At 47.5% G+C, this 25,000-nt stretch overlaps 12 non-coding genes across 12 annotated transcripts; all 12 read left to right on the forward strand.

Moving 5' to 3' along the window:
* Positions 1–1,039: 1,039 nt before the first annotated feature.
* On the forward strand, positions 1,040–1,112 carry trnar-ccu (transfer RNA arginine (anticodon CCU)). Its single transcript has one exon. It is a non-coding gene; the product is annotated as a tRNA-Arg (tRNA).
* Positions 1,113–1,515: 403 nt separating this feature from the next.
* Positions 1,516–1,587, forward strand: trnat-cgu (transfer RNA threonine (anticodon CGU)). The gene has a single exon. It is a non-coding gene; the product is annotated as a tRNA-Thr (tRNA).
* Positions 1,588–3,109: 1,522 nt separating this feature from the next.
* trnar-ccu (transfer RNA arginine (anticodon CCU)) lies at positions 3,110–3,182 on the forward strand. The gene has a single exon. It is a non-coding gene; the product is annotated as a tRNA-Arg (tRNA).
* Positions 3,183–4,765: 1,583 nt separating this feature from the next.
* On the forward strand, positions 4,766–4,838 carry trnar-ccu (transfer RNA arginine (anticodon CCU)). Its single transcript has one exon. It is a non-coding gene; the product is annotated as a tRNA-Arg (tRNA).
* Positions 4,839–6,835: 1,997 nt separating this feature from the next.
* trnar-ccu (transfer RNA arginine (anticodon CCU)) lies at positions 6,836–6,908 on the forward strand. Its single transcript has one exon. It is a non-coding gene; the product is annotated as a tRNA-Arg (tRNA).
* Positions 6,909–8,426: 1,518 nt separating this feature from the next.
* On the forward strand, positions 8,427–8,499 carry trnar-ccu (transfer RNA arginine (anticodon CCU)). Its single transcript has one exon. It is a non-coding gene; the product is annotated as a tRNA-Arg (tRNA).
* A 1,997-nt stretch (positions 8,500–10,496) lies between these two features.
* Positions 10,497–10,569, forward strand: trnar-ccu (transfer RNA arginine (anticodon CCU)). The gene has a single exon. It is a non-coding gene; the product is annotated as a tRNA-Arg (tRNA).
* Positions 10,570–12,087: 1,518 nt separating this feature from the next.
* Positions 12,088–12,160, forward strand: trnar-ccu (transfer RNA arginine (anticodon CCU)). Its single transcript has one exon. It is a non-coding gene; the product is annotated as a tRNA-Arg (tRNA).
* Positions 12,161–14,157: 1,997 nt separating this feature from the next.
* On the forward strand, positions 14,158–14,230 carry trnar-ccu (transfer RNA arginine (anticodon CCU)). The gene has a single exon. It is a non-coding gene; the product is annotated as a tRNA-Arg (tRNA).
* Positions 14,231–15,951: 1,721 nt separating this feature from the next.
* trnar-ccu (transfer RNA arginine (anticodon CCU)) lies at positions 15,952–16,024 on the forward strand. Its single transcript has one exon. It is a non-coding gene; the product is annotated as a tRNA-Arg (tRNA).
* Positions 16,025–21,224: 5,200 nt separating this feature from the next.
* Positions 21,225–21,297, forward strand: trnar-ccu (transfer RNA arginine (anticodon CCU)). Its single transcript has one exon. It is a non-coding gene; the product is annotated as a tRNA-Arg (tRNA).
* A 2,919-nt stretch (positions 21,298–24,216) lies between these two features.
* On the forward strand, positions 24,217–24,289 carry trnar-ccu (transfer RNA arginine (anticodon CCU)). The gene has a single exon. It is a non-coding gene; the product is annotated as a tRNA-Arg (tRNA).
* Positions 24,290–25,000: the final 711 nt, after the last annotated feature.

Here is a 25,000-nt window from a genome sequence, read left to right on the forward strand (position 1 = left end):
AATTTGACCTCTAATAATATTCAGTCATCTAGAAGACTCTTTGTGTGCATTGTAAAGGCCTCCTGAATAAGAGTGAGATATAAAAGGGCAAGTTAGCATCTGTTTTCAAGCCCCAGTGGCCTAATGGATAAGGCACTGGCCTCTTAAGCCAGGGATTGTGGGATTGAGTCCCATCTGGGGAGAATACAGCAGAGTGGAGCAGCTGAAGCGTGTGTAACCCAGAGGTTGAAGGATTGAAACGATCCTCTGCTAAGCCTTTTTGAAACTCAGGATGCCTTTACAATACACACAAAGAGTTAACTTCTAGACACTCCTGAGGCACTGGCCTCCTAAGCCAGAGATTGTGGTTTCAAGTCCGGTCAAGGTTGATTACAGCAGAGTGGCGCAGCGGAAGCGTGCTGGGCCCATAACCCAGAGGTCGATGGATCGAAACCATCCTCTGCTAATGCATTTTAAATCTCAATCTTATTCAGGAGGCCTTTACAATAAACAAAAAGAGTTAACTTCTAGACACTCCTGAGGCACTGGCCTCCAAAGCCAGAGATTGTGGTTTCAAGTCCGGTCAAGGTTGATTACAGCAGAGTGGCGCAGCGGAAGTGTGCTGGTCAAAATAACCCAGATGTCGATGGATCGAAACCATCCTCTGCTAAGGCATTTTAAATCTCAATCTTATTCAGGAGGCCTTTACAATACGCACAAAAAGTTAACATCTATACATCCCTGAGGCACTGGCCTCCTAAGAAAGAGATTGTGGTTTCAAGTCCTGTCAAGGTTGATTACAGCAGAGTGGCGCAGCGGAAGCGTGCTGGGCCCATAACCCAGAGGTCGATGGATCGAAACCATCCTCTGCTATGACCTTTTAACTTCTAAACACTCCTGAGACCCTAAAAAACGTCAAAAGCAACAAGCTGGTCGTGAAAAGCTGAGGCCAATTTGACCTCTCATAATATTCAGTCATCTAGAAGACTCTTTGTGTGCATTGTAAAGGCCTCCTGAATAAGATTGAGATATAAAAGGGCAAGTTAGCATCTGTTTTCAAGCCCCAGTGGCCTAATGGATAAGGCACTGGCCTCCTAAGCCAGGGATTGTGGGTTCGAGTCCCATCTGGGGTGACTACAGCACAGTGGCTCAGCGGAAGCGTGCTGGTCAAAATAACCCAGATGTCGATGGATCGAAACCATCCTCTGCTAAGCCTTTTTGAGTCTCAGGATGCCTTTACAATACACACAAAGAGTTAACTTCTAGACACTCCTGAGGCACTGGCCTCCTAAGCCAGAGATTGTGGTTTCAAGTCCGGTCAAGGTTGATTACAGCAGAGTGGCGCAGCGGAAGCGTGCTGGTCAAAATAACCCAGATGTCGATGGATCGAAACCATCCTCTGCTAAGGCATTTTAAATCTCAATCTTATTCAGGAGGCCTTTACAATATACAAAAAGAGTTAACTTGTAGACACTCCTGAGGCACTGGCCGCCTAAGCCAGAGATTGTGGTTTCAAGTCCGGTCAATGATGATTACAGCAGAGTGGCGCAGCGGAAGCGTGCTGGGCCCGTAACCCAGAGGTCGATGGATCGAAACCATCCTCTGCTAAGGCATTTTAAATCTCAATCTTATTCAGGAGGCCTTTACAATACGCACAAAAAGTTAACATCTATACACCCCTGAGGCACTGGCCTCCTAAGCCAGAGATTGTGGTTTCAAGTCCGGTCAAGGTTGATTACAGCAGAGTGGCGCAGCGGAAGCGTGCTGGGCCCATAACCCAGAGGTCGATGGATCGAAACCATCCTCTGCTAAGACATTTTAAATCTCAATCTTATTCAGGAGGCCTTTACAATACGCACAAAAAGTTAACATCTATACAACCCTGAGGCACTGGCCTCCTAAGCCAGAGATTGTGGTTTCGAGTCCGGTCAAGGTGCACTACAGCAGAGTGGCGCAGCGGAAGCGTGCTGGGCCCATAACCCAGAGGTCGATGGATCGAAACCATCCTCTGCTATGACCTTTTAACTTCTAAACACTCCTGAGACCCTAAAAAACGTCAAAAGCAACAAGCTGGTCGTGAGAAGCTGAGGCCAATTTGACCTCTCATAATATTCAGTCATCTAGAAGACTCTTTGTGTGCATTGTAAAGGCCTCCTGAATAAGATTGAGATATAAAAGGGCAAGTTAGCATCTGTTTTCAAGCCCCAGTGGCCTAATGGATAAGGCACTGGCCTCTTAAGCCAGGGATTGTGGGATTGAGTCCCATCTGGGGTGAATACAGCGGAGTGGAGCAGCGGAAGCGTGTGTAACCCAGAGGTTGAAGGATCGAAACGATCCTCTGCTAATCCTTTTTGAAACTCAGGATGCCTTTACAATACACACAAAGAGTTAACTTCTAGACACTCCTGAGGCACTGGCCTCCTAAGCCAGAGATTGTGGTTTCAAGTCCGGTCAAGGTTGATTACAGCAGAGTGGCGCAGCGGAAGCGTGCTGGGCCCATAACCCAGAGGTCGATGGATCGAAACCATCCTCTGCTAAGGCATTTTAAATCTCAATCTTATTCAGGAGGCCTTTACAATATACAAAAAGAGTTAACTTCTAGACACTCCTGAGGCACTGGCCTCCAAAGCCAGAGATTGTGGTTTCAAGTCCGGTCAAGGTTGATTACAGCAGAGTGGCGCAGCGGAAGCGTGCTGGGCCCATAACCCAGAGGTCGATGGATCGAAACCATCCTCTGCTAAGGCATTTTAAATCTCAATCTTATTCAGGACCCCTTTACAATACGCACAAAAAGTTAACATCTATACATCCCTGAGGCACTGGCCTCCTAAGCCAGAGATTGTGGATTCGAGTCCGGTCAAGGTGCACTATAGCAGAGTGGCGCAGCGGAAGCGTGCTGGGCCCATAACCCAGAGGTCGATGGATCGAAACCATCCTCTGCTATGACCTTTTAACTTCTAAACACTCTTGAGTCCCTAAAAAGGGTCAAAAGCCACAAGCTGGTCGTGAAAAGCTGAGGCCAATTTGATCTCTCATAATATTCAGTCATCTAGAAGACTCTTTGTGTGCATTGTAAAGGCCTCCTGAATAAGATTGAGATATAAAAGGGCAAGTTATCATCTGTTTTCAAGCCCCAGTGGCCTAATGGATAAGGCACTGGCCTCCTAAGCCAGGGATTGTGGGTTCGAGTCCCATCTGGTGTGAATACAGCAGAGTGGAGCAGCGGAAGCGTGCTCAACCCACAGGTTGAAGGATCGAAACGATCCTCTGCTAAGCCTTTTTGAAACTCAGGATGCCTTTACAATACACACAAAGAGTTAACTTCTAGACACTCCTGAGGCACTGGCCTCCTAAGCCAGAGATTGTGGTTTCAAGTCCGTTCAAGGTTGATTACAGCAGAGTGGCGCAGCGGAAGCGTGCTGATCAAAATAACCCAGAGGTCGATGGATCGAAACCATCCTCTGCTAAGGCATTTTAAATCTCAATCTTATTCAGGAGGCCTTTACAATACGCACAAAAAGTTAACATCTATACACCCCTGAGGCACTGGCCTCCTAAGCCAGAGATTGTGGTTTCAAGTCCGGTCAAGGTTGATTACAGCAGAGTGGCGCAGCGGAAGCGTGCTGGGCCCATAACCCAGAGGTCGATGGATCGAAACCATCCTCTGCTGAGGCATTTTACATCTCAATCTTATTCAGGAGGCCTTTACAATACGCACAAAAAGTTAACATCTATACAGCCCTGAGGCACTGGCCTCCTAAGCCAGAGATTGTGGTTTCGAGTCCGGTCAAGGTGCACTACAGCAGAGTGGCGCAGCGGAAGCGTGCTGGGCCCATAACCCAGAGGTCGATGGATCGAAACCATCCTCTGCTATGACCTTTTAACTTCTAAACACTCTTGAGTCCCTAAAAAGGAAAAAAAGCCACAAGCTGGTCGTGAAAAGCTGAGGCCAGTTTGACCTCTAATAATATTCAGTCATCTAGAAGACTCTTTGTGTGCATTCTAAAGACTTCCTGAATAAGATTGAGATATAAAAGGGCAATTTATCGTCTGTTTTCAAGCCCCAGTGGCCTAATGGATAAGGCACTGGCCTCTTAAGCCAGGGATTGTGGGATTGAGTCCCATCTGGGGTGAATACAGCAGAGTGGAGCAGCGGAAGCGTGCTCAACCCAGAGGTTGAAGGATCGAAACGATCCTCTGCTAAGCCTTTTTGAAACTCAGGATGCCTTTACAATACACACAAAGAGTTAACTTCTAGACACTCCTGAGGCACTGGCCTCCTAAGCCAGAGATTGTGGTTTCAAGTCCGGTCAAGGTTCATTACAGCAGAGTGGCGCAGCGGAAGCGTGCTGGGCCCATAACCCAGAGGTCGATGGATCGAAACCATCCTCTGCTAAGGCATTTTAAATCTCAATCTTATTCAGGAGGCCTTTACAATATACAAAAAGAGTTAACTTCTAGACACTCCTGAGGCACTGGCCTCCAAAGCCAGAGATTGTGGTTTCAAGTCCTGTCAAGGTTGATTACAGCAGAGTGGCGCAGCGGAAGCGTGCTGGGCCCATAACCCAGAGGTCGATGGATCGAAACCATCCTCTGCTATGACCTTTTAACTTCTAAACACTCCTGAGACCCTAAAAAACGTCAAAAGCAACAAGCTGGTCGTGAAAAGCTGAGGCCAATTTGACCTCTCATAATATTCAGTCATCTAGAAGACTCTTTGTGTGCATTGTAAAGGCCTCCTGAATAAGATTGAGATATAAAAGGGCAAGTTAGCATCTGTTTTCAAGCCCCAGTGGCCTAATGGATAAGGCACTGGCCTCCTAAGCCAGGGATTGTGGGTTCGAGTCCCATCTGGGGTGAATACAGCACAGTGGCTCAGCGGAAGCGTGCTGGTCAAAATAACCCAGATGTCGATGGATCGAAACCATCCTCTGCTAAGCCTTTTTGAGTCTCAGGATGCCTTTACAATACACACAAAGAGTTAACTTCTAGATACTCCTGAGGCACTGGCCTCCTAAGCCAGAGATTGTGGTTTCAAGTCCGGTCAAGGTTGATTACAGCAGAGTGGCGCAGCGGAAGCGTGCTGGTCAAAATAACCCAGATGTCGATGGATCGAAACCATCCTCTGCTAAGGCATTTTAAATCTCAATCTTATTCAGGAGGCCTTTACAATATACAAAAAGAGTTAACTTGTAGACACTCCTGAGGCACTGGCCGCCTAAGCCAGAGATTGTGGTTTCAAGTCCGGTCAATGATGATTACAGCAGAGTGGCGCAGCGGAAGCGTGCTGGGCCCATAACTCAGAGGTCGATGGATCGAAACCATCCTCTGCTAAGGCATTTTAAATCTCAATCTTATTCAGGAGGCCTTTACAATACGCACAAAAAGTTAACATCTATACACCCCTGAGGCACTGGCCTCCTAAGCCAGAGATTGTGGTTTCAAGTCCGGTCAAGGTTGATTACAGCAGAGTGGCGCAGCGGAAGCGTGCTGGGCCCATAACCCAGAGGTCGATGGATCGAAACCATCCTCTGCTAAGACATTTTAAATCTCAATCTTATTCAGGAGGCCTTTACAATACGCACAAAAAGTTAACATCTATACAACCCTGAGGCACTGGCCTCCTAAGCCAGAGATTGTGGTTTCGAGTCCGGTCAAGGTGCACTACAGCAGAGTGGCGCAGCGGAAGCGTGCTGGGCCCATAACCCAGAGGTCGATGGATCGAAACCATCCTCTGCTATGACCTTTTAACTTCTAAACACTCCTGAGACCCTAAAAAACGTCAAAAGCAACAAGCTGGTCGTGAGAAGCTGAGGCCAATTTGACCTCTCATAATATTCAGTCATCTAGAAGACTCTTTGTGTGCATTGTAAAGGCCTCCTGAATAAGATTGAGATATAAAAGGGCAAGTTAGCATCTGTTTTCAAGCCCCAGTGGCCTAATGGATAAGGCACTGGCCTCTTAAGCCAGGGATTGTGGGATTGAGTCCCATCTGGGGTGAATACAGCAGAGTGGAGCAGCGGAAGCGTGTGTAACCCAGAGGTTGAAGGATCGAAACGATCCTCTGCTAATCCTTTTTGAAACTCAGGATGCCTTTACAATACACACAAAGAGTTAACTTCTAGACACTCCTGAGGCACTGGCCTCCTAAGCCAGAGATTGTGGTTTCAAGTCCGGTCAAGGTTGATTACAGCAGAGTGGCGCAGCGGAAGCGTGCTGGGCCCATAACCCAGAGGTCGATGGATCGAAACCATCCTCTGCTAAGGCATTTTAAATCTCAATCTTATTCAGGAGGCCTTTACAATATACAAAAAGAGTTAACTTCTAGACACTCCTGAGGCACTGGCCTCCAAAGCCAGAGATTGTGGTTTCAAGTCCGGTCAAGGTTGATTACAGCAGAGTGGCGCAGCGGAAGCGTGCTGGGCCCATAACCCAGAGGTCGATGGATCGAAACCATCCTCTGCTAAGGCATTTTAAATCTCAATCTTATTCAGGACCCCTTTACAATACGCACAAAAAGTTAACATCTATACATCCCTGAGGCACTGGCCTCCTAAGCCAGAGATTGTGGATTCGAGTCCGGTCAAGGTGCACTACAGCAGAGTGGCGCAGCGGAAGCGTGCTGGGCCCATAACCCAGAGGTCGATGGATCGAAACCATCCTCTGCTATGACCTTTTAACTTCTAAACACTCTTGAGTCCCTAAAAAGGATCAAAAGCCACAAGCTGGTCGTGAAAAGCTGAGGCCAATTTGACCTCTCATAATATTCAGTCATCTAGAAGACTCTTTGTGTGCATTGTAAAGGCCTCCTGAATAAGATTGAGATATAAAAGGGCAAGTTATCATCTGTTTTCAAGCCCCAGTGGCCTAATGGATAAGGCACTGGCCTCCTAAGCCAGGGATTGTGGGTTCGAGTCCCATCTGGTGTGAATACAGCAGAGTGGAGCAGCGGAAGCGTGCTCAACCCACAGGTTGAAGGATCGAAACGATCCTCTGCTAAGCCTTTTTGAAACTCAGGATGCCTTTACAATACACACAAAGAGTTAACTTCTAGACACTCCTGAGGCACTGGCCTCCTAAGCCAGAGATTGTGGTTTCAAGTCCGTTCAAGGTTGATTACAGCAGAGTGGCGCAGCGGAAGCGTGCTGATCAAAATAACCCAGAGGTCGATGGATCGAAACCATCCTCTGCTAAGGCATTTTAAATCTCAATCTTATTCAGGAGGCCTTTACAATATACAAAAAGAGTTAACTTCTAGACACTCCTGAGGCACTGGCCTCCTAAGCCAGAGATTGTGGTTTCAAGTCCGGTCAAGGATGATTACAGCAGAGTGGCGCAGCGGAAGCGTGCTGGGCCCATAACCCAGAGGTCGATGGATCGAAACCATCCTCTGCTATGACCTTTTAACTTCTAAACACTCTTGAGTCCCTAAAAAGGAACAAAAGCCACAAGCTGGTCGTGAAAAGCTGAGGCCAATTTGACCTCTAATAATATTCAGTCATCTAGAAGACTCTTTGTGTGCATTGTAAAGGCCTCCTGAATAAGATTGAGATATAAAAGGGCAAGTTAGCATCTGTTTTCAAGCCACAGTGGCCTAATGGATAAGGCACTGGCCTCTTAAGCCAGGGATTGTGGGATTGAGTCCCATCTGGGGTGAATACAGCAGAGTGGAGCAGCGGAAGCGTGTGTAACCCAGAGGTTGAAGGATCGAAACGATACTCTGCTAAGCCTTTTTGAAACTCAGGATGCCTTTACAATACACACAAAGAGTTAACTTCTAGACACTCCTGAGGCACTGGCCTCCTAAGCCAGAGATTGTGGTTTCAAGTCCGGTCAAGGTTGATTACAGCAGAGTGGCGCAGCGGAAGCGTGCTGGGCCCAGGAGGCCTTTACAATAAACAAAAAGAGTTAACTTCTAGACACTCCTGAGGCACTTGCCTCCAAAGCCAGAGATTGTGGTTTCAAGTCCAGTAAAGGTTGATTACAGCAGAGTGGCGCAGCGGAAGCGTGCTGGGCCCATAACCCAGAGGTCGATGGATCGAAACCATCCTCTGCTAAGACATTTTAAATCTCAATCTTATTCAGGAGGCATTTACAACACGCACAAAAAGTTAACATCTATACAACCCTGAGGCACTGGCCTCCTAAGCCAGAGATTGTGGTTTCGAGTCCGGTCAAGGTGCACTACAGCAGAGTGGCGCAGCGGAAGCGTGCTGGGCCCATAACCCAGAGGTCGATGGATCGAAACCATCCTCTGCTATGACCTTTTAACTTCTAAACACTCCTGAGACCCTAAAAAACGTCAAAAGCAACAAGCTGGTCGTGAAAAGCTGAGGCCAATTTGACCTCTCATAATATTCAGTCATCTAGAAGACTCTTTGTGTGCATTGTAAAGGCCTCCTGAATAAGATTGAGATATAAAAGGGCAAGTTAGCATCTGTTTTCAAGCCCCAGTGGCCTAATGGATAAGGCACTGGCCTCCTAAGCCAGGGATTGTGGGTTCGAGTCCCATCTGGGGTGAATACAGCACAGTGGCTCAGCGGAAGCGTGCTGGTCAAAATAACCCAGATGTCGATGGATCGAAACCATCCTCTGCTAAGCCTTTTTGAGTCTCAGGATGCCTTTACAATACACACAAAGAGTTAACTTCTAGATACTCCTGAGGCACTGGCCTCCTAAGCCAGAGATTGTGGTTTCAAGTCCGGTCAAGGTTGATTACAGCAGAGTGGCGCAGCGGAAGCGTGCTGGTCAAAATAACCCAGATGTCGATGGATCGAAACCATCCTCTGCTAAGGCATTTTAAATCTCAATCTTATTCAGGAGGCCTTTACAATATACAAAAAGAGTTAACTTGTAGACACTCCTGAGGCACTGGCCGCCTAAGCCAGAGATTGTGGTTTCAAGTCCGGTCAATGATGATTACAGCAGAGTGGCACAGCGGAAGCGTGCTGGGCCCATAACTCAGAGGTCGATGGATCGAAACCATCCTCTGCTAAGGCATTTTAAATCTCAATCTTATTCAGGAGGCCTTTACAATACGCACAAAAAGTTAACATCTATACACCCCTGAGGCACTGGCCTCCTAAGCCAGAGATTGTGGTTTCAAGTCCGGTCAAGGTTGATTACAGCAGAGTGGCGCAGCGGAAGCGTGCTGGGCCCATAACCCAGAGGTCGATGGATCGAAACCATCCTCTGCTAAGACATTTTAAATCTCAATCTTATTCAGGAGGCCTTTACAATACGCACAAAAAGTTAACATCTATACAACCCTGAGGCACTGGCCTCCTAAGCCAGAGATTGTGGTTTCGAGTCCGGTCAAGGTGCACTACAGCAGAGTGGCGCAGCGGAAGCGTGCTGGGCCCATAACCCAGAGGTCGATGGATCGAAACCATCCTCTGCTATGACCTTTTAACTTCTAAACACTCCTGAGACCCTAAAAAACGTCAAAAGCAACAAGCTGGTCGTGAGAAGCTGAGGCCAATTTGACCTCTCATAATATTCAGTCATCTAGAAGACTCTTTGTGTGCATTGTAAAGGCCTCCTGAATAAGATTGAGATATAAAAGGGCAAGTTAGCATCTGTTTTCAAGCCCCAGTGGCCTAATGGATAAGGCACTGGCCTCTTAAGCCAGGGATTGTGGGATTGAGTCCCATCTGGGGTGAATACAGCAGAGTGGAGCAGCGGAAGCGTGTGTAACCCAGAGGTTGAAGGATCGAAACGATCCTCTGCTAATCCTTTTTGAAACTCAGGATGCCTTTACAATACACACAAAGAGTTAACTTCTAGACACTCCTGAGGCACTGGCCTCCTAAGCCAGAGATTGTGGTTTCAAGTCCGGTCAAGGTTGATTACAGCAGAGTGGCGCAGCGGAAGCGTGCTGGGCCCATAACCCAGAGGTCGATGGATCGAAACCATCCTCTGCTAAGGCATTTTAAATCTCAATCTTATTCAGGAGGCCTTTACAATATACAAAAAGAGTTAACTTCTAGACACTCCTGAGGCACTGGCCTCCAAAGCCAGAGATTGTGGTTTCAAGTCCGGTCAAGGTTGATTACAGCAGAGTGGCGCAGCGGAAGCGTGCTGGGCCCATAACCCAGAGGTCGATGGATCGAAACCATCCTCTGCTAAGGCATTTTAAATCTCAATCTTATTCAGGACCCCTTTACAATACGCACAAAAAGTTAACATCTATACATCCCTGAGGCACTGGCCTCCTAAGCCAGAGATTGTGGATTCGAGTCCGGTCAAGGTGCACTACAGCAGAGTGGCGCAGCGGAAGCGTGCTGGGCCCATAACCCAGAGGTCGATGGATCGAAACCATCCTCTGCTATGACCTTTTAACTTCTAAACACTCTTGAGTCCCTAAAAAGGATCAAAAGCCACAAGCTGGTCGTGAAAAGCTGAGGCCAATTTGACCTCTCATAATATTCAGTCATCTAGAAGACTCTTTGTGTGCATTGTAAAGGCCTCCTGAATAAGATTGAGATATAAAAGGGCAAGTTATCATCTGTTTTCAAGCCCCAGTGGCCTAATGGATAAGGCACTGGCCTCCTAAGCCAGGGATTGTGGGTTCGAGTCCCATCTGGTGTGAATACAGCAGAGTGGAGCAGCGGAAGCGTGCTCAACCCACAGGTTGAAGGATCGAAACGATCCTCTGCTAAGCCTTTTTGAAACTCAGGATGCCTTTACAATACACACAAAGAGTTAACTTCTAGACACTCCTGAGGCACTGGCCTCCTAAGCCAGAGATTGTGGTTTCAAGTCCGTTCAAGGTTGATTACAGCAGAGTGGCGCAGCGGAAGCGTGCTGATCAAAATAACCCAGAGGTCGATGGATCGAAACCATCCTCTGCTAAGGCATTTTAAATCTCAATCTTATTCAGGAGGCCTTTACAATATACAAAAAGAGTTAACTTCTAGACACTCCTGAGGCACTGGCCTCCTAAGCCAGAGATTGTGGTTTCAAGTCCGGTCAAGGATGATTACAGCAGAGTGGCGCAGCGGAAGCGTGCTGGGCCCATAACCCAGAGGTCGATGGATCGAAACCATCCTCTGCTATGACCTTTTAACTTCTAAACACTCTTGAGTCCCTAAAAAGGAACAAAAGCCACAAGCTGGTCGTGAAAAGCTGAGGCCAATTTGACCTCTAATAATATTCAGTCATCTAGAAGACTCTTTGTGTGCATTGTAAAGGCCTCCTGAATAAGATTGAGATATAAAAGGGCAAGTTAGCATCTGTTTTCAAGCCACAGTGGCCTAATGGATAAGGCACTGGCCTCTTAAGCCAGGGATTGTGGGATTGAGTCCCATCTGGGGTGAATACAGCAGAGTGGAGCAGCGGAAGCGTGTGTAACCCAGAGGTTGAAGGATCGAAACGATACTCTGCTAAGCCTTTTTGAAACTCAGGATGCCTTTACAATACACACAAAGAGTTAACTTCTAGACACTCCTGAGGCACTGGCCTCCTAAGCCAGAGATTGTGGTTTCAAGTCCGGTCAAGGTTGATTACAGCAGAGTGGCGCAGCGGAAGCGTGCTGGGCCCAGGAGGCCTTTACAATAAACAAAAAGAGTTAACTTCTAGACACTCCTGAGGCACTTGCCTCCAAAGCCAGAGATTGTGGTTTCAAGTCCAGTAAAGGTTGATTACAGCAGAGTGGCGCAGCGGAAGCGTGCTGGGCCCATAACCCAGAGGTCGATGGATCGAAACCATCCTCTGCTAAGACATTTTAAATCTCAATCTTATTCAGGAGGCATTTACAACACGCACAAAAAGTTAACATCTATACAACCCTGAGGCACTGGCCTCCTAAGCCAGAGATTGTGGTTTCGAGTCCGGTCAAGGTGCACTACAGCAGAGTGGCGCAGCGGAAGCGTGCTGGGCCCATAACCCAGAGGTCGATGGATCGAAACCATCCTCTGCTATGACCTTTTAACTTCTAAACACTCCTGAGACCCTAAAAAACGTCAAAAGCAACAAGCTGGTCGTGAAAAGCTGAGGCCAATTTGACCTCTCATAATATTCAGTCATCTAGAAGACTCTTTGTGTGCATTGTAAAGGCCTCCTGAATAAGATTGAGATATAAAAGGGCAAGTTAGCATCTGTTTTCAAGCCCCAGTGGCCTAATGGATAAGGCACTGGCCTCCTAAGCCAGGGATTGTGGGTTCGAGTCCCATCTGGGGTGAATACAGCACAGTGGCTCAGCGGAAGCGTGCTGGTCAAAATAACCCAGATGTCGATGGATCGAAACCATCCTCTGCTAAGCCTTTTTGAGTCTCAGGATGCCTTTACAATACACACAAAGAGTTAACTTCTAGATACTCCTGAGGCACTGGCCTCCTAAGCCAGAGATTGTGGTTTCAAGTCCGGTCAAGGTTGATTACAGCAGAGTGGCGCAGCGGAAGCGTGCTGGTCAAAATAACCCAGATGTCGATGGATCGAAACCATCCTCTGCTAAGGCATTTTAAATCTCAATCTTATTCAGGAGGCCTTTACAATATACAAAAAGAGTTAACTTGTAGACACTCCTGAGGCACTGGCCGCCTAAGCCAGAGATTGTGGTTTCAAGTCCGGTCAATGATGATTACAGCAGAGTGGCGCAGCGGAAGCGTGCTGGGCCCATAACTCAGAGGTCGATGGATCGAAACCATCCTCTGCTAAGGCATTTTAAATCTCAATCTTATTCAGGAGGCCTTTACAATACGCACAAAAAGTTAACATCTATACACCCCTGAGGCACTGGCCTCCTAAGCCAGAGATTGTGGTTTCAAGTCCGGTCAAGGTTGATTACAGCAGAGTGGCGCAGCGGAAGCGTGCTGGGCCCATAACCCAGAGGTCGATGGATCGAAACCATCCTCTGCTAAGACATTTTAAATCTCAATCTTATTCAGGAGGCCTTTACAATACGCACAAAAAGTTAACATCTATACAACCCTGAGGCACTGGCCTCCTAAGCCAGAGATTGTGGTTTCGAGTCCGGTCAAGGTGCACTACAGCAGAGTGGCGCAGCGGAAGCGTGCTGGGCCCATAACCCAGAGGTCGATGGATCGAAACCATCCTCTGCTATGACCTTTTAACTTCTAAACACTCCTGAGACCCTAAAAAACGTCAAAAGCAACAAGCTGGTCGTGAGAAGCTGAGGCCAATTTGACCTCTCATAATATTCAGTCATCTAGAAGACTCTTTGTGTGCATTGTAAAGGCCTCCTGAATAAGATTGAGATATAAAAGGGCAAGTTAGCATCTGTTTTCAAGCCCCAGTGGCCTAATGGATAAGGCACTGGCCTCTTAAGCCAGGGATTGTGGGATTGAGTCCCATCTGGGGTGAATACAGCAGAGTGGAGCAGCGGAAGCGTGTGTAACCCAGAGGTTGAAGGATCGAAACGATCCTCTGCTAATCCTTTTTGAAACTCAGGATGCCTTTACAATACACACAAAGAGTTAACTTCTAGACACTCCTGAGGCACTGGCCTCCTAAGCCAGAGATTGTGGTTTCAAGTCCGGTCAAGGTTGATTACAGCAGAGTGGCGCAGCGGAAGCGTGCTGGGCCCATAACCCAGAGGTCGATGGATCGAAACCATCCTCTGCTAAGGCATTTTAAATCTCAATCTTATTCAGGAGGCCTTTACAATATACAAAAAGAGTTAACTTCTAGACACTCCTGAGGCACTGGCCTCCAAAGCCAGAGATTGTGGTTTCAAGTCCGGTCAAGGTTGATTACAGCAGAGTGGCGCAGCGGAAGCGTGCTGGGCCCATAACCCAGAGGTCGATGGATCGAAACCATCCTCTGCTAAGGCATTTTAAATCTCAATCTTATTCAGGACCCCTTTACAATACGCACAAAAAGTTAACATCTATACATCCCTGAGGCACTGGCCTCCTAAGCCAGAGATTGTGGATTCGAGTCCGGTCAAGGTGCACTACAGCAGAGTGGCGCAGCGGAAGCGTGCTGGGCCCATAACCCAGAGGTCGATGGATCGAAACCATCCTCTGCTATGACCTTTTAACTTCTAAACACTCTTGAGTCCCTAAAAAGGGTCAAAAGCCACAAGCTGGTCGTGAAAAGCTGAGGCCAATTTGACCTCTCATAATATTCAGTCATCTAGAAGACTCTTTGTGTGCATTGTAAAGGCCTCCTGAATAAGATTGAGATATAAAAGGGCAAGTTATCATCTGTTTTCAAGCCCCAGTGGCCTAATGGATAAGGCACTGGCCTCCTAAGCCAGGGATTGTGGGTTCGAGTCCCATCTGGTGTGAATACAGCAGAGTGGAGCAGCGGAAGCGTGCTCAACCCACAGGTTGAAGGATCGAAACGATCCTCTGCTAAGCCTTTTTGAAACTCAGGATGCCTTTACAATACACACAAAGAGTTAACTTCTAGACACTCCTGAGGCACTGGCCTCCTAAGCCAGAGATTGTGGTTTCAAGTCCGTTCAAGGTTGATTACAGCAGAGTGGCGCAGCGGAAGCGTGCTGATCAAAATAACCCAGAGGTCGATGGATCGAAACCATCCTCTGCTAAGGCATTTTAAATCTCAATCTTATTCAGGAGGCCTTTACAATATACAAAAAGAGTTAACTTCTAGACACTCCTGAGGCACTGGCCTCCTAAGCCAGAGATTGTGGTTTCAAGTCCGGTCAAGGATGATTACAGCAGAGTGGCGCAGCGGAAGCGTGCTGGGCCCATAACCCAGAGGTCGATGGATTGAAACCATCCTCTGCTAAGGCATTTTACATCTCAATCTTATTCAGGAGGCCTTTACAATACGCACAAAAAGTTAACATCTATACAGCCCTGAGGCACTGGCCTCCTAAGCCAGAGATTGTGGTTTCGAGTCCGGTCACGGTGCACTACAGCAGAGTGGCGCAGCGGAAGCGTGCTGGGCCCATAACCCAGAGGTCGATGGATCGAAACCATCCTCTGCTATGACCTTTTAACTTCTAAACACTCTTGAGTCCCTAAAAAGGAACAAAAGCCACAAGCTGGTCGTGAAAAGCTGAGGCCAATTTGACCTCTAATAATATTCAGTCATCTAGAAGACTCTTTGTGTGCATTGTAAAGGCCTCCTGAATAAGATTGAGATATAAAAGGGCAAGTTAGCATCTGTTTTCAAGCCACAGTGGCCTAATGGATAAGGCACTGGCCTCTTAAGCCAGGGATTGTGGGATTGAGTCCCATCTGGGGTGAATACAGCAGAGTGGAGCAGCGGAAGCGTGTGTAACCCAGAGGTTGAAGGATCGAAACGATACTCTGCTAAGCCTTTTTGAAACTCAGGATGCCTTTACAATACACACAAAGAGTTAACTTCTAGACACTACTGAGGCACTGGCCTCCTAAGCCAGAGATTGTGGTTTCAAGTCCGGTCAAGGTTGATTACAGCAGAGTGGCGCAGCGGAAGCGTGCTGGGCCCAGGAGGCCTTTACAATAAACAAAAAGAGTTAACTTCTAGACACTCCTGAGGCACTGGCCTCCAAAGCCAGAGATTGTGGTTTCAAGTCCAGTAAAGGTTGATTACAGCAGAGTGGCGCAGCGGAAGCGTGCTGGGCCCATAACCCAGAGGTCGATGGATCGAAACCATCCTCTGCTAAGACATTTTAAATCTCAATCTTATTCAGGAGGCATTTACAACACGCACAAAAAGTTAACATCTATACAACCCTGAGGCACTGGCCTCCTAAGCCAGAGATTGTGGTTTCGAGTCCGGTCAAGGTGCACTACAGCAGAGTGGCGCAGCGGAAGCGTGCTGGGCCCATAACCCAGAGGTCGATGGATCGAAACCATCCTCTGCTATGACCTTTTAACTTCTAAACACTCCTGAGACCCTAAAAAACGTCAAAAGCCACAAGCTGGTCGTGAAAGGCTGAGGCCAATTTGACCTCTCATAATATTCAGTCATCTAGAAGACTCTTTGTGTGCATTGTAAAGGCCTCCTGAATAAGATTGAGATATAAAAGGGCAAGTTAGCATCTGTTTTCAAGCCCCAGTGGCCTAATGGATAAGGCACTGGCCTCCTAAGCCAGGGATTGTGGGTTCGAGTCCCATCTGGGGTGAATACAGCAGAGTGGCGCAGCGGAAGCGTGCTGGGCACATAACCCAGAGGTCGATGGAACGAAACCATCCTCTGCTAAGGCATTTTACATCTCAATCTTATTCAGGAGGCCTTTACAATACGCACAAAAAGTTAACATCTATACACCCCTGAGGCACTGGCCTCCTAAGCCAGAGATTGTGGTTTCGAGTCTGGTCAAGGTGCACTACAGCAGAGTGGCGCAGCGTTAGCGTGCTGGGCCCATAAACCAGAGGTCGATGGATCGAAACCATCCTCTGCTATGACCTTTTAACTTCTAAACACTCTTGAGTCCCTAAAAAGGAACAAAAGCCACAAGCTGGTCGTGAAAAGCTGAGGCCAATTTGACCTCTAATAATATTCAGTCATCTAGAAGACTCTTTGTGTGCATTGTAAAGGCCTCCTGAATAAGATTGAGATGTAAAAGGGCAAGTTAGCATCTGTTTTCAAGCCCCAGTGGCCTAATGGATAAGGCACTGGCCTCTTAAGCCAGGGATTGTGGGATTGAGTCCCATCTGGGGTGAATGCAGCAGAGTGGAGCAGCGGAAGTGTGTTTAACCCAGAGGTTGAAGGATCGAAACGATCCTCTGCTAATCCTTTTTGAAACTCAGGATGCCTTTACAATACACACAAAGAGTTAACTTCTAGACACTCCTGAGGCACTGGCCTCCTAAGCCAGAGATTGTGGTTTCAAGTCCGGTCAAGGTTGATTACAGCAGAGTGGCGCAGCGGAAGCGTGCTGGGCCCATAACCCAGAGGTCGATGGATCGAAACCATCCTCTGCTAAGGCATTTTAAATCTCAATCTTATTCAGGAGGCCTTTACAATATACAAAAAGAGTTAACTTCTAGACACTCCTGAGGCACTGGCCTCCAAAGCCAGAGATTGTGGTTTCAAGTCCGGTCAAGGTTGATTACAGCAGAGTGGCGCAGCGGAAGCGTGCTGGGCCCATAACCCAGAGGTCGATGGATCGAAACCATCCTCTGCTAAGGCATTTTAAATCTCAATCTTATTCAGGAGCCCTTTACAATACGCACAAAAAGTTAACATCTATACATCCCTGAGGCACTGGCCTCCTAAGAAAGAGATTGTGGTTTCGAGTCCAGTCAAGGTGCACTACAGCAGAGTGGCGCAGCGGAAGCGTGCTGGGCCCATAACCCAGAGGTCGATGGATCGAAACCATCCTCTGCTATGACCTTTTAACTTCTAAACACTCTTGAGTCCCTAAAAAGGAACAAAAGCCACAAGCTGGTCGTGAAAAGCTGAGGCCAATTTGACCTCTAATAATATTCAGTCATCTAGAAGACTCTTTGTGTGCATTGTAAAGGCCTCCTGAATAAGAGTGAGATATAAAAGGGCAAGTTAGGATCTGTTTTCAAGCCCCAGTGGCCTAATGGATAAGGCACTGGCCTCTTAAGCCAGGGATTGTGGGATTGAGTCCCGTCTGGGGAGAATACAGCAGAGTGGAGCAGCTGAAGCGTGTGTAACCCAGAGGTTGAAGGATTGAAACGATCCTCTGCTAAGCCTTTTTGAAACTCAGGATGCCTTTACAATACACACAAAGAGTTAACTTCTAGACACTCCTGAGGCACTGGCCTCCTAAGCCAGAGATTGTGGTTTCAAGTCCGGTCAAGGTTGATTACAGCAGAGTGGCGCAGCGGAAGCGTGCTGGGCCCATAACCCAGAGGTCGATGGATCGAAACCATCCTCTGCTAAGGCATTTTAAATCTCAATCTTATTCAGGAGGCCTTTACAATAAACAAAAAGAGTTAACTTCTAGACACTCCTGAGGCACTGGCCTCCAAAGCCAGAGATTGTGGTTTCAAGTCCGGTCAAGGTTGATTACAGCAGAGTGGCGCAGCGGAAGCGTGCTGGTCAAAATAACCCAGATGTCGATGGATCGAAACCATCCTCTGCTAAGGCATTTTAAATCTCAATCTTATTCAGGAGGCCTTTACAATATACAAAAAGAGTTAACTTGTAGACACTCCTGAGGCACTGGCCGCCTAAGCCAGAGATTGTGGTTTCAAGTCCGGTCAATGATGATTACAGCAGAGTGGCGCAGCGGAAGCGTGCTGGGCCCATAACCCAGAGGTCGATGGATCGAAACCATCCTCTGCTAAGGCATTTTAAATCTCAATCTTATTCAGGAGGCCTTTACAATACGCACAAAAAGTTAACATCTATACACCCCTGAGGCACTGGCCTCCTAAGCCAGAGATTGTGGTTTCAAGTCCGGTCAAGGTTGATTACAGCAGAGTGGCGCAGCGGAAGCGTGCTGGGCCCATAACCCAGAGGTCGATGGATCGAAACCATCCTCTGCTAAGACATTTTAAATCTCAATCTTATTCAGGAGGCCTTTACAATACGCACAAAAAGTTAACATCTATACAACCCTGAGGCACTGGCCTCTTAAGCCAGAGATTGTGGTTTCGAGTCCGGTCAAGGTGCACTACAGCAGAGTGGCGCAGCGGAAGCGTGCTGGGCCCATAACCCAGAGGTCGATGGATCGAAACCATCCTCTGCTATGACCTTTTAACTTCTAAACACTCCTGAGACCCTAAAAAACGTCAAAAGCAACAAGCTGGTCGTGAGAAGCTGTGGCCAATTTGACCTCTCATAATATTCAGTCATCTAGAAGACTCTTTGTGTGCATTGTAAAGGCCTCCTGAATAAGATTGAGATATAAAAGGGCAAGTTAGCATCTGTTTTCAAGCCCCAGTGGCCTAATGGATAAGGCACTGGCCTCTTAAGCCAGGGATTGTGGGATTGAGTCCCATCTGGGGTGAATACAGCAGAGTGGAGCAGCGGAAGCGTGTGTAACCCAGAGGTTGAAGGATCGAAACGATCCTCTGCTAATCCTTTTTGAAACTCAGGATGCCTTTACAATACACACAAAGAGTTAACTTCTAGACACTCCTGAGGCACTGGCCTCCTAAGCCAGAGATTGTGGTTTCAAGTCCGGTCAAGGTTGATTACAGCAGAGTGGCGCAGCGGAAGCGTGCTGGGCCCATAACCCAGAGGTCGATGGATCGAAACCATCCTCTGCTAAGGCATTTTAAATCTCAATCTTATTCAGGAGGCCTTTACAATATACAAAAAGAGTTAACTTCTAGACACTCCTGAGGCACTGGCCTCCTAAGCCAGAGATTGTGGTTTCAAGTCCGGTCAAGGTTGATTACAGCAGAGTGGCGCAGCGGAAGCGTGCTGGGCCCATAACCCAGAGGTCGATGGATCGAAACCATCCTCTGCTAAGGCATTTTAAATCTCAATCTTATTCAGGAGGCCTTTACAATACGCACAAAAAGTTAACTTCTAGACACTCCTGAGGCACTGGCCTCCAAAGCCAGAGATTGTGGTTTCAAGTCCGGTCAAGGTTGATTACAGCAGAGTGGCGCAGCGGAAGCGTGCTGGTCAAAATAACCCAGATGTCGATGGATCGAAACCATCCTCTGCTAAGGCATTTTAAATCTCAATCTTATTCAGGAGGCCTTTACAATATACAAAAAGAGTTAACTTGTAGACACTCCTGAGGCACTGGCCGCCTAAGCCAGAGATTGTGGTTTCAAGTCCGGTCAATGATGATTACAGCAGAGTGGCGCAGCGGAAGCGTGCTGGGCCCATAACCCAGAGGTCGATGGATCGAAACCATCCTCTGCTAAGGCATTTTAAATCTCAATCTTATTCAGGAGGCCTTTACAATACGCACAAAAAGTTAACATCTATACACCCCTGAGGCACTGGCCTCCTAAGCCAGAGATTGTGGTTTCAAGTCCGGTCAAGGTTGATTACAGCAGAGTGGCGCAGCGGAAGCGTGCTGGGCCCATAACCCAGAGGTCGATGGATCGAAACCATCCTCTGCTAAGACATTTTAAATCTCAATCTTATTCAGGAGGCCTTTACAATACGCACAAAAAGTTAACATCTATACAACCCTGAGGCACTGGCCTCTTAAGCCAGAGATTGTGGTTTCGAGTCCGGTCAAGGTGCACTACAGCAGAGTGGCGCAGCGGAAGCGTGCTGGGCCCATAACCCAGAGGTCGATGGATCGAAACCATCCTCTGCTATGACCTTTTAACTTCTAAACACTCCTGAGACCCTAAAAAACGTCAAAAGCAACAAGCTGGTCGTGAGAAGCTGTGGCCAATTTGACCTCTCATAATATTCAGTCATCTAGAAGACTCTTTGTGTGCATTGTAAAGGCCTCCTGAATAAGATTGAGATATAAAAGGGCAAGTTAGCATCTGTTTTCAAGCCCCAGTGGCCTAATGGATAAGGCACTGGCCTCTTAAGCCAGGGATTGTGGGATTGAGTCCCATCTGGGGTGAATACAGCAGAGTGGAGCAGCGGAAGCGTGTGTAACCCAGAGGTTGAAGGATCGAAACGATCCTCTGCTAATCCTTTTTGAAACTCAGGATGCCTTTACAATACACACAAAGAGTTAACTTCTAGACACTCCTGAGGCACTGGCCTCCTAAGCCAGAGATTGTGGTTTCAAGTCCGGTCAAGGTTGATTACAGCAGAGTGGCGCAGCGGAAGCGTGCTGGGCCCATAACCCAGAGGTCGATGGATCGAAACCATCCTCTGCTAAGGCATTTTAAATCTCAATCTTATTCAGGAGGCCTTTACAATATACAAAAAGAGTTAACTTCTAGACACTCCTGAGGCACTGGCCTCCAAAGCCAGAGATTGTGGTTTCAAGTCCGGTCAAGGTTGATTACAGCAGAGTGGCGCAGCGGAAGCGTGCTGGGCCCATAACCCAGAGGTCGATGGATCGAAACCATCCTCTGCTAAGGCATTTTAAATCTCAATCTTATTCAGGACCCCTTTACAATACGCACAAAAAGTTAACATCTATACATCCCTGAGGCACTGGCCTCCTAAGCCAGAGATTGTGGATTCGAGTCCGGTCAAGGTGCACTACAGCAGAGTGGCGCAGCGGAAGCGTGCTGGGCCCATAACCCAGAGGTCGATGGATCGAAACCATCCTCTGCTATGACCTTTTAACTTCTAAACACTCTTGAGTCCCTAAAAAGGGTCAAAAGCCACAAGCTGGTCGTGAAAAGCTGAGGCCAATTTGACCTCTCATAATATTCAGTCATCTAGAAGACTCTTTGTGTGCATTGTAAAGGCCTCCTGAATAAGATTGAGATATAAAAGGGCAAGTTATCATCTGTTTTCAAGCCCCAGTGGCCTAATGGATAAGGCACTGGCCTCCTAAGCCAGGGATTGTGGGTTCGAGTCCCATCTGGTGTGAATACAGCAGAGTGGAGCAGCGGAAGCGTGCTCAACCCACAGGTTGAAGGATCGAAACGATCCTCTGCTAAGCCTTTTTGAAACTCAGGATGCCTTTACAATACACACAAAGAGTTAACTTCTAGACACTCCTGAGGCACTGGCCTCCTAAGCCAGAGATTGTGGTTTCAAGTCCGTTCAAGGTTGATTACAGCAGAGTGGCGCAGCGGAAGCGTGCTGATCAAAATAACCCAGAGGTCGATGGATCGAAACCATCCTCTGCTAAGGCATTTTAAATCTCAATCTTATTCAGGAGGCCTTTACAATATACAAAAAGAGTTAACTTCTAGACACTCCTGAGGCACTGGCCTCCTAAGCCAGAGATTGTGGTTTCAAGTCCGGTCAAGGATGATTACAGCAGAGTGGCGCAGCGGAAGCGTGCTGGGCCCATAACCCAGAGGTCGATGGATTGAAACCATCCTCTGCTAAGGCATTTTACATCTCAATCTTATTCAGGAGGCCTTTACAATACGCACAAAAAGTTAACATCTATACAGCCCTGAGGCACTGGCCTCCTAAGCCAGAGATTGTGGTTTCGAGTCCGGTCACGGTGCACTACAGCAGAGTGGCGCAGCGGAAGCGTGCTGGGCCCATAACCCAGAGGTCGATGGATCGAAACCATCCTCTGCTATGACCTTTTAACTTCTAAACACTCTTGAGTCCCTAAAAAGGAACAAAAGCCACAAGCTGGTCGTGAAAAGCTGAGGCCAATTTGACCTCTAATAATATTCAGTCATCTAGAAGACTCTTTGTGTGCATTGTAAAGGCCTCCTGAATAAGATTGAGATGTAAAAGGGCAAGTTAGCATCTGTTTTCAAGCCCCAGTGGCCTAATGGATAAGGCACTGGCCTCTTAAGCCAGGGATTGTGGGATTGAGTCCCATCTGGGGTGAATGCAGCAGAGTGGAGCAGCGGAAGTGTGTTTAACCCAGAGGTTGAAGGATCGAAACGATACTCTGCTAAGCCTTTTTGAAACTCAGGATGCCTTTACAATACACACAAAGAGTTAACTTCTAGACGCTCCTGAGGCACTGGCCTCCTAAGCCAGAGATTGTGGTTTCAAGTCCGGTCAAGGTTGATTACAGCAGAGTGGCGCAGCGGAAGCGTGCTGGTCAAAATAACCCAGAGGTCGATGGATCGAAACCATCCTCTGCTAAGGCATTTTAAATCTCAATCTTATTCAGGAGGCCTTTACAATATACAAAAAGAGTTAACTTCTAGACACTCCTGAGGCACTGGCCTCCTAAGTCAGAGATTGTGGTTTCAAGTCCGGTCAAGGATGATTACAGCAGAGTGGCGCAGCGGAAGCGTGCTGGGCCCATAACCCAGAGGTCGATGGATCGAAACCATCCTCTGCTAAGGCATTTTAAATCTCAATCTTATTCAGGAGGCCTTTACAATACGCACAAAAAGTTAACATCTATACACCCCTGAGGCACTGGCCTCCTAAGCCAGAGAATGTGGTTTCAAGTCCGGTCAAGGTTGATTACAGCAGAGTGGCGCAGCGGAAGCGTGCTGGGCCCATAACCCAGAGGTCGATGGATCGAAACCATCCTCTGCTAAGGCATTTTACATCTCAATCTTATTCAGGAGGCCTTTACAATACGCACAAAAAGTTAACATCTATACAGCCCTGAGGCACTGGCCTCCTAAGCCAGAGATTGTGGTTTCGAGTCCGGTCAAGGTGCACTACAGCAGAGTGGCGCAGCGGAAGCGTGCTGGGCCCATAACCCAGAGGTCGATGGATCGAAACCATCCTCTGCTATGACCTTTTAACTTCTAAACACTCTTGAGTCCCTAAAAAGGAACAAAAGCCACAAGCTGGTCGTGAAAAGCTGAGGCCAATTTGACCTCTAATAATATTCAGTCATCTAGAAGACTCTTTGTGTGCATTCTAAAGGCCTCCTGAATAAGATTGAGATATAAAAGGGCAAGTTAGCATCTGTTTTCAAGCCCAAGTGGCCTAATGGATAAGGCACTGGCCTCTTAAGCCAGGGATTGTGGGATTGAGTCCCATCTGGGGTGAATACAGCAGAGTGGAGCAGCGGAAGCGTGTGTAACCCAGAGGTTGAAGGATCAAAACGATCCTCTGCTAAGCCTTTTTGAAACTCAGGATGCCTTTAGAATACACACAAAGAGTTAACTTCTAGACACTCCTGAGGCACTGGCCTCCTAAGGCAGAGATTGTGGTTTCAAATCCAGTCAACGTTGATTACAGCAGAGTGGCGCAACGGAAGCGTGCTGGGCCCATAACCCAGAGGTCGATGGATCGAAACCATCCTCTGCTAAGGCATTTTAAATCTCAATCTTATTCAGGAGGCCTTTACAATATACAAAAAGAGTTAACTTCTAGACACTCCTGAGGCACTGGCCTCCAAAGCCAGAGATTGTGGTTTCAAGTCCCGTCAAGGTTGATTACAGCAGAGTGGCGCAGCGGAAGCGTGCTGGGCCCATAACCCAGAGGTCGATGGATCGAAACCATCCTCTGCTAAGACATTTTAAATCTCAATCTTATTCAGGACCCCTTTACAATACGCACAAAAAGTTAACATCTATACATCCCTGAGGCACTGGCCTCCTAAGAAAGAGATTGTGGTTTCGAGTCCGGTCAAGGTGCACTACAGCAGAGTGGCGCAGCGGAAGCGTGCTGGGCCCATAACCCAGAGGTCGATGGATCGAAACCATCCTCTGCTATGACCTTTTAACTTCTAAACACTCTTGAGTCCCTAAAAAGGAAGAAAAGCCACAAGCTGGTCGTGAAAAGCTGAGGCCAATTTGACCTCTAATAATATTCAGTCATCTAGAAGACTCTTTGTGTGCATTGTAAAGGCTTCCTGAATAAGATTGAGATATAAAAGTGCAAGTTAGCATCTGTTTTCAAGCCCCAGTGGCCTAATGGATAAGGCACTGGCCTCCTAAGCCAGGGATTGTGGGTTCGAGTCCCATCTGGGGTGAATACAGCAGAGTGGCGCAGCGGAAGCGTGCTGGGCCCATAACCCAGAGGTCGATGGATCGAAACCATCCTCTGCTAAGGCATTGTACATCTCAATCTTATTCAGGAGGCCTTTACAATACGCACAAAAAGTTAACATCTATACAGCCCTGAGGCACTGGCCTCCTAAGCCAGAGATTGTGGTTTCGAGTCCGGTCAAGGTGAACTACAGCAGAGTGGCGCAGCGGAAGCGTGCTGGGCCCATAACCCAGAGGTCGATGGATCGAAACCATCCTCTGCTATGACCTTTTAACTTCTAAACACTCTTGAGTCCCTAAAAAGGAACAAAAGCCACAAGCTGGTCGTGAAAAGCTGAGGCCAATTTGACCTCTAATAATATTCAGTCATCTAGAAGACTCTTTGTGTGCATTGTAAAGGCCTCCTGAATAAGATTGAGATGTAAAAGGGCAAGTTAGCATCTGTTTTCAAGCCCCAGTGGCCTAATGGATAAGGCACTGGCCTCTTAAGCCAGGGATTGTGGGATTCAGTCCCATCTGGTGTGAATGCAGCAGAGTGGAGCAGCGGAAGCGTGTTTAACCCAGAGGTTGAAGGATCGAAATGATCCTCTGCTAATCCTTTTTGAAACTCAGGATGCCTTTACAATACACACAAAGAGTTAACTTCTAGACACTCCTGAGGCACTGGCCTCCTAAGCCAGAGATTGTGGTTTCAA

The sequence above is a fragment of the Carassius gibelio genome, chromosome A9 (assembly GCF_023724105.1).
Source record: "Carassius gibelio isolate Cgi1373 ecotype wild population from Czech Republic chromosome A9, carGib1.2-hapl.c, whole genome shotgun sequence".
Classification (NCBI taxonomy): Eukaryota; Metazoa; Chordata; class Actinopteri; order Cypriniformes; family Cyprinidae; genus Carassius; species Carassius gibelio.